Below are 12,377 nucleotides of genomic sequence, written 5' to 3'. Positions count from 1 at the left end.
GAGATAATTTTCATAGAGCTTCTCAATGAAAACAAAATAAAAATGTATGAAAATAATAGCATCAAATTATCAAAAAGCAATGTGATGCGTATCATCGATAAAGCAGAGGGGCAGTAACATAACAACGATTTGTGCCGCCCATTGCCATTTGTTAATCTACCGCACTCTCAGGAGGTTGGGATTTCAGGAAAAAGAGAACAAAATACAACTCTGTTGTGCAACATAAAAAGAAGTGCCCGCTATTGGTGTAAATTTATCACCATAGTAAAGCCAAAACTTTACATTTCCAGTGTAGCGTTTTCGCTCTTTTAACTAGAGCAACTGATAACTTATCAGAATTTATGTACAGTAAGACCTGTGTAAGTTGACCACTTTCGGTGCACTACTTTATTGGTCAACTTAAACAGGTGGTCATCTTATAGAGGTTGATTTATACGATAAAGGCTAATTCTGTGACTGAAAAAGGCGGTCAACTTAGAAAGATGGTCAACTTACAAGGGTAGTCAACTTTACAGGTTTTACTGTATTTAACCATGTGCGCATGAGGGAATAAGGGCCTGTAGGTTTTTCTCTTTGTTGACAACGATATGGTTTACATTTAATCATTCTTTAAATTGAATCGATTATTTCAGAAAGGCCGTAAGTCCAATGGATTCCCGTTGGACTTACACCCTTTCTGAAATAATCGTTTCAATTAGAAATAAGGCCATACTAATTTACGTGCAATCTTACGTGCACGTAAAAGCTTTAATTTATGGCAAAAATGTTGATTAGTGACTTTTTGATGTCATGTGTACCAAACAGTACAATTTTTAACAATACATACTATGAGTTACTCAAATTGAAATTGTGCTTCGGTGCTCATTTGTTGGTCGAATTTGTGTAGAGATAAGCAAAAAAAAAAAAAAAATCAAATGAAAGCAAGTAATATATTTTCCATTGAAAAAAAAAAAACTTAGTTGAGCAAGGAAAAAATACTTTAAATTTAGATGAGCCTTGACATCTGAAACTGCAAAAACTCAATTTTATTCATCAAGTGTAATCCTAGTTAATCCGTTTCTGGAGTCATGCCATTGGAATTCATTTAGATGGCTTTCCATCAACACTTTAGACCATTATTCAGACAAGAAGCAGAAGCGCGAGCTGATGAAATACAGGAGTAATTTATGAGGTATTCATTCTGAATTTAGTTCATCTCCTTGCTTTGACCTGAAGCTCGGATAAAGTTTAGTAGCCTTCTTATATATTAAACGTTCCGTTTTAACCTGCAAGACCTCTATTTTTGCAACCGTTAGTCCTAGATGCATACCAAAGGCGCCCATATAGGGGGGCAAGAGGGGGCTCAAGCCCCCCCCCCCTTAGAAATTGGAACTTCCTTGCTTTTAGTACTTTTTTCTTTGCAAAAATATAAAAACATTTCTTCTCCAGCCATTAATGAATAATTTATTGAAAATTTCAAACTTTAACAACTCTAATCTGTACTGAAATCGGTTTCCATGGGGTTTTTTTTCCTGCTAAACCATGGGGGAAATATCTGAGCCCCCCTTAAAATTTTGCATATGGGCGCCCTTGATGCATACTTCAAATTTCTAAAAGGTTCAAAACCAGATGCAGGGTTAGGATATTGAAAGTTTGATGCGAAAATAAAAATGAATCAAAAAATACAAAATTTAACTTCTTATACGGACCCTAGGTCCTCTAACTTATATTTAGGGAAATGTTCTCAATTTAAAAATATTTCTAACACAAAAACCTTGACATTTGTGCGATCAAAACTCAAGCAGATATTCCACTTCGAAGTTTTAAGGGACCATAAAGAAGATGAGATTGGAACTCATTGCTCTTTCAGAAGAATGAGAGGCTGTTAAAGAAAAAATATACATATATCTTTCATTGCTATTCAAAATTAATGCAAATTTTATGCCATCATACGCAAAAACGCACTACTAAACCTCGATCAATTTGAAAAACCACACTCTTTGCACATACATAATTTTGAACTCTTGTTAGCCACTATATTTCCCCCAAAAATGTGTTATTGACGGCTGGTGTAAAGTGGTGTAAGTCACAAAACTTTCCGTTTCATATCTCGGTGATAATTGATCGAACTAATTTCAAAATTTTTGTGTTTGAATGATTTTTTTGATGGACATTAACCTAAATACAAGTTAGGGGACCTGGGGCCCATATAAAAAGTTAAATTTTGTATTTTTGACTCATTTTTATTTTCACTTCAAACTTTCAATATCCTAACTCTGCATCAGATTTTGCACACCTTGTATAATGTTACATTAAATAAAAATGGCCTTTCAAAAAAAAAAAATGTCACTCCAACATTATGTACACAAGTATAACTCCAATATTTAAAAGCAAAAATACTGTCTGCGTTGGAAGAGTTAAGTAAAAAAAAGAGACATCGACGCTTCAACGCATACAATGATCAGACAAATTTAATGGGAAAATATCGTTTACTAATAAAAGTATTGTCTGCTCGAAGGAAGGGAAAAATAACATAGAAGTAGTGTATAGTATACAGGGTGTTCCGTTTTAACCTGCAAGACCTCTATTTTCGCAACCGTTAGTCCTAGATGTATACTTTCAATTGCAAAAAATTCAAGACCAGATGCAGGGTTAGGATATTGAAAGCTTGACGCAAAAAAAAAAAAAAAGAATCAAAAAATATAAAATTTCACTTTTTTTACAAGCCCTAGGTCCTCTAACTGATGTTTAGAGAAATAATCTCCATTGAAAACTATTACTGATACAAAAAATTTGTCATTTGTGCTACCAAAACGTAGAGAGATGTTCCAGTTTAAAGTTTTTAGGGACCATACAGAAGATGAGTTTGGAACTTATCGTCCTTTCAGAAGAATGACAGGTCGTTAAAGTAAGAAAAACAAGTTATTTATGTTTTTCGTTGCTGTTCAAAAATAAATGCAAATGGTATGCTGTAATACGCAGAAACACACTACAAAACCTCGAACAATTTGAAAAACCACACTCTATACACACATATAATTAAGCACAATATTTTCCCCCAAAAGGTGTCATTGACGGCGAGTGAAAAGTGATGCAAATCACAAAACGCTGCGTTTAATATCTCGGTGAATATTGGTCGTACTAATTTCAAACTTTTTGTGTTGGTATTATTTCTCAATGGAGATCATTTCCCTAAACATAAGTTAGAGTACCTGGGGCCCGTACAAAATGTTAAATTTTGTATTTTTGACTTATATATATTTTTACTTCAAACTTTCAATATCTTAACTCTGCATCTGATTTCGAACATTATTGCAATTGGAAGTATACATCTAGGACTAAAGGTTGTGAAAATAAAGGTCTTTAAGGTTAAAACGGAACACCCTGTGTAGCGGCAAAGCGAACATCGCAGTTGAGAGCAGGGCTTCTAACCGTAATTTTCTTCGTTCCGGTAAAACCAAAAAATAAAAAAAAAATCGGTTGATTTCCGATTTTTGTTTCACCAAAAATAACGGTTTTCGGTTCAGTTCCGAATGAAAAGTTTTATTATATGTACTCTTACTTGTTCTTATAATATAATTCTATCATAAATAAAGCAATGTACATCTCATAATGACAATTATATGGTTGAAGTTAAATCAGAAAATATTGATAAGTTAGTTGCAGTATGGAATGACTGAAACTGAAAACATATCGAACCGAAATAAACCAATGTTTTTTCGGTTCAGTCCCGATTTTGCCATGGACTTCTGTGATTGAAAAAATTCACTTCAATGAGAAAAAGGAAATGAAATATTTTGTAAGCAAGTTTTCAGAAAATATGATTTTCTGACAATTTGCTTAAAATTGACAGTTTTTTTTTAATGTATAAAAGTAAAAGTTGGCGTCTTTAAGTTGAGAAAAGGCTACTTTGAACTGCAAATAAGTGGTAAGACCTTTAATGCCGTACTTTCTCGATATTGAACTCGTAAAATTTACAAAAACTGATATGTATTTCTATAGCCCGAAATATTTATAAGCTGCGGCCATTTAATAACACTCTAAACAATGACTTTGGCTGCAGTACCTACTTCATAACCCTAATGACCTATCAACAAATCAGTGCCGCTCTGGCCAGATGCCAAATCAGACGTTAGCATAGGAAGGAGGCTTGTTGTCTGTATCTGTCAGTCCACGCGTTGAAATTTATATCTTCAGCCATTTTGAGTGTCATCGCTTCACTGACTAGACGCCAGAGAAAATTTGGAGATAGCAAAAGCGAGCCGCGTGGTGTATGATGTTGTAAAAAAAGAAAAAAATCCACTATCAAAGACTGGAGTGTGGCGTGCATCAGTTTTGATAATCTTTGTGATCGGAAACAGATTGGCTCAGATGATTGGTATTTAGCAGAAGAGGGTACTAAACTTTGATGATCGTATCAACTTGAAGAATAATGGAACATGGATTATTTCATCTTAAGGTATTGAATGAACTTTAAAAAAAAAAAGGGATTTTGGAGAAAATAAATGACTTATTCTGATGTGCATGGCCTTTTTTTTCTTTTTTTTATTACAACACGATCATACACGTTTCAACACCACAGTGTTAAAAGTCAGGGCCGCAGAGAGCCAAAGTGGCTCCTTTTCAGTTGTGTCGCCGCCCCCCCCCCCCCTCAAGCCAAAAATTATTCTTGATATTATGAAATGATAAGATTATTAATTTTATCATTTTAAATATTAATTGATATCAAGTAATACTTGTTGCAATTATTTTTTGCAAGCAAAATGCAAGGCAAAGTGAATGGGCCAAAGTGAAATAGTTTATTCCGTTTACCTATTTAATCATTCAATAAGGTTCTTCTGTATTAATATATTAGTTAATGCATTTATATTCCTCAATTTAACAATTCACTTATTTATTTATGTATTCACTTATTTTCTTGGTCATTCACTATTTGTCATTCGTTCAAAAAATAAATTAATAATGGAATAGAAAGTATTTCAACGAAAAATCTTTTATTTTTCACTAAAAAAATTAAAGAAAAAATTTCCATCTTTCTTTTCTGAAGGTACAAATTTAGTGTCAAAAATAAAAAATAATTTCTAATGCAAGTTTTATCACAAAATACATTGTTCTTTCTTTATGTGTACTGTAATTTTCAAAACAAGTTTTTTTTTTTTTCTTTTTCGAAAAAGGAAGTTACCTTAATTATTCCACTTAGCCATACATTCTTCAACATTGCTTGAATTGATGGATAACTTTTAAAATAAAAATAAAACGCTTGATTGAAAATCACTCTATGAAGTAAAAGAGTCGATGTTATCTCGTCACTTATAAATAAATCGAGACATCAACATTTCTTTGTTCAGCTGATGCATTATTTTAAGCCTTATTATCATTTTTTGTCAAAAAGTAAATGAAGCTTCAATGTAGACTGAATTTGAATTATACGTGATCATCAAAACAATTTAAATAAAGAAATATACACACACCTACAGCAAATTATGTTTGGATTTTTGAACTTTTCCAATTTAACTACAAACTCAATTTCAAAGACACATTAACGAAGTTAATTTTCTCCGGGTCAAACATTGATAAAAGATGCCTATGTCCTTCCATAAAGAACTGCACATTAAATTAGTTTCAATATATTTTTTCTCTTCTATTTATCTTAACAATGGTTTGTTATAAAATAGAAAATCGTCCGTCAAGATGTGACGGGTGAAAATTGATTCTACATTAGAAAGAAGCAATTGCCTGTTTGGTGATAGTTGAAATTTCAACCCTAATTCCAGTGGATGAACCGTAAACTCCAGTAGGTAGTGTTTATTGTTGACCATTTTTTCGTTTCTTCATTCTCTTAAAATGAGTCTTTCCAGTAAAACAGTAAAGTTACCGGATCCAGTTCAGTCTTGTCAAAATAAAACATTTCCCAGCATGTCAAATATTGCAGAAAAATATTAACAAATTATCATGCTGTGGTGGGAGTTTCATTGTTGATGATGTCAGGAGCGTTACTCGATCAGTGAATTCGCCATTATATACATGAGGATACATTTTACCAAAGAAACAAGACACAAATGTTCTCAAAGTGATAGAAATTACGAAAAAACTTTACAAATCTAACTAAAACTTCTGTTACATAATATTTTATTTACTTATTTATTTATGAAATTTTTCATTGAATTTTACACCAAAAAAACTTTACTCAAGTTTTCTCACCTCTATTTTCATCATTAAAAAGTCTCAAAAAAGGCAGTTTTTCAAAGAATACTGCTATTAAATTTTTTTTTCTAAAAAATTTTAAAACAGCATTTTTTTTTCTCTGGTAAGAAATAACAATACTCGAATATCAGATTTAAAACTCAGCTGTAACTGCAAAAATATTTTTTTGGTTTATGAGGTAATTATAATGCCATTGTTAAATACCAAATGCAACACATCTGCCTTTCACATAACACACATCTTGACTGTCATACAACTAGAAAATGCTTATAAAAAGCAATTACTCAAAGAACTCTTGTTCTTGAAAGTCATTTAAGAAGAAAGAATCGTTAAGACAGCATTTTTGCCGGTAGCAAATAACATCATTTTCCACTCTTCGCATTAAAGTTTAAAACCTAGTCTTAAAACTTTTTTCAGCACCAGTTCTTCGAAATTCTAGAAGATGGCGTTTCCAAGAGAGCTCATATCAGGTAGACTATCTTAGAACTGTCATTAAGTCCGCAAGCTTCTGAAAACATTGTTCTTTCTAAACTTGAGAAAGAGATAGGAGAATTGTTGTTTCTTGTTTGGGGAAAGACATTATGCTTGGAGATAAACCCAAACCCCATAGTGTACCTTTCACATGTGCCTAACGCGGACGTAATTAATTGCGTTCGGAAGAAGCTTTGCATTACTAAACTTATTTCGTCCAGAATAAGCAAGCCTACGTTTGGGAACACCAAAATCGATTTTGGGACATTTAGTTCTCACTCTCGTTTTGTTCTCTAATATTTTGCACTGGTGGAACCAGCACGGCTTTGCCCGTAATAGAAAAATTAAAAGGTCTTTAGGTTTGCCTGTATATTTATAAATACTGTATGGTAAATTTTCTCGCCAATTAATTGGCTTGTACCCACGTTACGGTTCTACGTTATGATAATTTCGTATCTCGCCAATTGGCTTGTGCCCATGTTACGGTTCCACATAATGATAATTTTGTAATTTACTCGTGCATCTTATGATAATTTTGTTCTTAAAATTGGAATAGAAAAAGAACCACATCGAATTTTTGAAAAATCGCTTCGAGGTGCACACCCCCATGCTACAAATTAACTTTGTGCCAAATTTCATGAAAATCGGCCGAACGGTCTAGGCTCTATGCGCGTCACAGAGATCCGGACAGAGAGACATTCAGCTATATTATTAGTAACTAGTGGCACACGCACGGCTTTGCCCGTAGTAGAAAAATTAAAAGGTCATTTGGTTCGCCTGTATATTAACAAATAATGGATGATGAATTTCTAGCCAATTGGCTATGTTAAATGGCACGCCCATATTACGGTTTCACGCTATGATGGTTTCGTAATTTACTACTCCACGTTGTGATAATTTGCTCGGTAAAATTTTCTTAAAATTGTTATAGAAAAAGAACAAAATCGAATTTTCAAAAAATTGCTTCGAGGTGCACACCCCCATGCTACAAACTAACTTTGTACCAAATTTCATGAAAATCGGTCGAACGGTCTAGGCGACAGACATCCTCCAGACATCCTCCAGACAGACTTTCAGCTTTATTATTAGTAAAGAAGATATACATCAGTTAAAATAATAGTTTCCAAGAAGAACAGAACTTTTATATGAAAGCAAACTATTTTTAACTCACACACGTATTAGACAATTAAATACGTTGTACACACTTCAGTCAAAACAATTTAAAAGCAAAACATAGTTTGAATAGTAAATAAGGAAAACTGTTAAGTACTTATTGTAAAACTGTTATTAAATTAAGTCAATGAATTTCTTCAACGTCATTTTTCATTAAATTTTTTTCATCAAATAAATTTGTAATTTTGCAGCACATTTTATCAGAACGAAAATTATAGAGAAATAAAATAATGAAAAACATAGGGAACAAGAAGTCAGACCATTTAAATGTCACTAATAAAATATAAGTAATAAAATATAAGAAAAAAGAAACATAATTTAGATCCCACATTTGATATTTGCATTCACAAACCACAACTATAATTTAAGAACAGTATGCATAAAATATAATTTCCTAAATTAAATTTATAAGGGAAATCATTACAGTAGTTATAAATTTCGAGTTACTTACAGACAGAAAAAAAATAATACTTTTGCTTAAAGATCCTAAATAATTGCACCCAAATAAACAGTAAGTAGTTTAAAAATTCAAAATATCAGTGAAACATTTGAATCATGTTAATCATTTAACATGATAACATTCTAAAAAACCGTTTGCTTCATTTCGTTTCCATATTATATTAAGTCTACGACTTTTAATTTACTCATATTTGATTGAACCAACTTCGAACTTAGGGCAATTTTCATCTTAAAAAAATATTTCTAGCGTTATGATTTTTTTGAAAAAAAGGTAAAATTCCGGAACTTTTTGATGATTAACATTTTCTAATAGTTCAAAATTGGCCAAAAAATAACCAATTAAAAGTATTTTTTCACCTTAAAACTTCTACAATAAATTTTGTCTTCCAATAAAGTTTGTCTGGACAAACCGTAAGGTTTATTACGGAGTATAAAGAACTGGAATTTCCTTATAAATTTTACTGTCACAATTGTTTTAAACTGTTCTGTCCTAAACAACATTTAAAAAAAACAAGAAAATTAAATGATGGATGACCGCTCATTCCCCTATTCGAAACAAAGAGATGGGGTAATAAGGTGTCCTCGCAAATAAGTTGAACAAAGAAAATTTTTGTTCGAACAAGATAATCTCTCAAAGTTACTGGGGGGGGGGAGGGGGGATAGAGCATCCAAAGAACAGATTTCACCAGCCTCAAAAGTCTGCTTTTATTCTTCAATTAATTTATTTGATTACAATTAAATTATTTAACTAAGATTAACATTATTGCCTGGTTTTCAGAAGTGTATTTTCTTTTTACGTCATTCGTTATCATTTTTACATCATTCTTCTTAAGGTTACGAGGTACTAAAGTGCAAGCAAAAAGTTCTGTAGGCAGCTGTGAGCCTCCTAGACTACACGTAATGGATCATGGTCTGCTGTCTTGAAACTCTGCAAAACACAGTCCAGTTAAAACACTTGTGCAGTGGGGTAGTTTCCAAAATTTTAAAAGTATTTTTTTCTGAAAGAGCATGCTTTAAAACATAGGATCTGACCATTTTTTAAATAATTTATTTAAGTTTCATATTTTTAAAAAAATTACTTAAATCGGTGCGCTTTCATTGTTTACACTTCTGTCGTGTGACATCACAAATGATGAAATGCCATTCAATGTTGCCATTCACAGAACAAAATATTTAATTCGCAACTTTACTCACGTGTATTGGTAACGATATGGTTGATAGCAAGCGTAGAGCGCAATTTTAATTCGCTGCTTGATTATCATAACGTGGAAACGTAGTAGAAAGATGCGCCAAATTGCATCATTTGTAACGTCATAAAGACCACGCCTTGTTTGAAAAAGCGGACATTTTAAAACATTAATTTAAAAAAAAAAACTGTTGGGAAAATGAAAATATTTTCTGGGTCCATGTAATTTGTTTGTTTGTTTTTTTTTTTTTTTTTTGCTCATTCGATCCATTTTAATGTCTAAAAGTAGTACTTTTGACTGAAGGAAACCACCCCATTATCAATTACGTATTTTGGATAAAGGCTAAAATTCTCAGTATTTTTCTTTTGTTACCTAGGTAGCAGAAAAGAAAAAAAAAACAGTAAAACATAAAAAATTTAAGTTGAATAATCTCAGAAAATGTGTCATGAAAATTTGTATGAAAGCCCTGAAGATTTCGAAATACAAATATCATTACGTCAACGATCAGCGAATGTTTGATTTTGTGTTCAATATAGCCTGACACTGGTAAAAACATGATTAACCTTTCGTGCTCATTTATTTTTGAACTGACAGAAGAGAAATTCTTAGATTGGCAAAACACCTGTAAACGATTGGTAAACCAGCCATACACTTCAACTTCGTTTATCCAGATTAACTGGGACCAAAAACAATCCGGAAAAATGAAAATTTGAATAAACCGGATAATAACCCAAACACATTCTTAAATAAGCAGACTTATTATCTTTTATTACAGCAAAAAATTTGTAACAAAACTATCATTTATAGTTCAGCTGCAGTGGTGTCGGACTGACGCTTTGAGTACGCCATATTGTTTGTTAAATTAGTACTGTACTTTATTGTACGTTCTATGCAATAGTTGTACATTTAACAAAAACCAAAATCGAATATTTGGGGTATTTATAGTTCTGTTCTTGCAATCATAATTTAAAATTCTTATTTATTTAAGTAAATATAATTTTTTAATTCCACAAATTTGATCTGGATATACGGGGTTGGATGAAAGAGGTTCTATTTCAGTTTGAAAATAAGTAGCGGCTTTCCTTATCCCTATTTTACCAAACTGAATAAAGCTTTAGCCAATTGGAAGCCAACTTATCATAGCCAAACTATACATGCTTCGCTCTCTTCTGTTAGAGCGAATATTCATCGCTTTTACAACATCCAAATATACATGGCAAAATGGCATGATTTTTGAATTGAAAAACAAATGCGTCAATTCCACTGGCACCACGTTTAATAACAAACAAAATTACGGCAAAATAAATTTATAACTGAAATTAGTAATTAAAGAACTCATCATTTTAACAAAAAAAATCCTTCCGAGATACTGGTATAAACTAATTAAGATTTTGTGTTCTTCAATTCGGATTTTTTTTTCCCGTAGGAAAACGTATAAATAAAAGCCGCACCGAAATTATCAAGGAAAAAAAGTTAATTATGGTTAAACTCGGTCAGAAACCGTAAAATGAAAGAACTCTAAATGATGTCATCATCAGTTAGAATTCTTTAATTTTAAATAATGAATAGATGAAATTTTCAGTTATTCAAAGAATAAATAATTTTAAAAATTTAAAGACTTCATAGTTGAAATATTCAAACTGGAAGTGAATTACTTTTCCTCGGTATGTTTTGAATTTAAATTGAGTCATTTTTACTTACAAAATTATCCGCCTTAGGGTATAAAAGCTGTTATTCTTTCATTTTCTCATACAAAATTCGTCAGGATCTAAACCTGAATTTGATCTTTTTTCCAGAGGAATCCGTTGAAGATATAAAGCTTCATATTTATGTAAATCATCATAATTAAGTTTCAGGGTAGGAATACAATTTCTGGAATTCCAATGACGTTTAGAAACTAGGACGTAACACAAAGGTAGTTCTTGAAAGCAAAGTCCTCGTATCATTACTATAAGAGGAGTCAAATCTGAAGATTACTTTTGTAATTACCATGAGAGAGCATCTTAGAATGAAATATAAATATTCACATATTTCAACGACCGTTTAACAAGGTTCTATATATACATATACATATATATATATATATATATATATATATATATATATATATATATATATATATACACTGCCGTAAGCAGGTAAAAAGCAGTATCTGAAGAAATGAGTTTTCGAGATATTTGAAGAAATGTGTGTTGGATTTAATACTAACCATAGGGAAATTTTGGAAATACACGATTTTTTTTTTCGCGCCTTTTTCAGCGGAAACCAAATAAGCAAGCTTGTGTAATAAAGCTAACGTATTTCTTAGAGACTAATAGTCTGTTGACTAGATTGCAGTATGGGTTCAGGAAAGGTAAATCATGTGCTACTAATTTATTGCATTTCTACGACAAGGTTACCTTGGCTTTAGATAGCAAAAAGTGTGTGGATGTTGTTTATATTGATTTTCAAAAAGCTTTTTAAAGGTACCGCATGTTGCTCTTTTCAGCAAATTAGCTGATATAGAAATAGGAGGAAAAGCTTTACTTTGGGTTAGAAATTGGCTGACTGGAAGGAAAAGAGGAGTAGTTGTGAGGGAAAATCATTCTAAATGGAGTGATCTTTTAAGCGGGATTCCTCAGGGTTCAGTTTTAGGGCCTCTCTTGTTTATTATTTTTATGAATGACATCAATGAGAATATTTCTGAAAGCATGAATTGTTTTGCTGATGATGTAAAAGTTATGGGGATTGCAGAAAAGGAAGAACAGGTTAATCAGCTTCAAGAGGATTTAGATTATATTACTAAGTGGGCGGATAAGTGGGGTACGGCAGTTAATGTAAGAAAATGTCAAGTGCTACTCTTAGGTCATGAAAATAAGCGTACGAGTCATCGTTTACAGGGTTCAATCATTAGTCAGGAAGAAA

Source organism: Uloborus diversus, chromosome 9 (assembly GCF_026930045.1).
Source record: "Uloborus diversus isolate 005 chromosome 9, Udiv.v.3.1, whole genome shotgun sequence".
NCBI lineage: Eukaryota > Metazoa > Arthropoda > Arachnida > Araneae > Uloboridae > Uloborus > Uloborus diversus.
The sequence above is the reverse complement of the archived record's forward strand: the minus strand, read 5'-3'. Positions refer to the sequence as shown.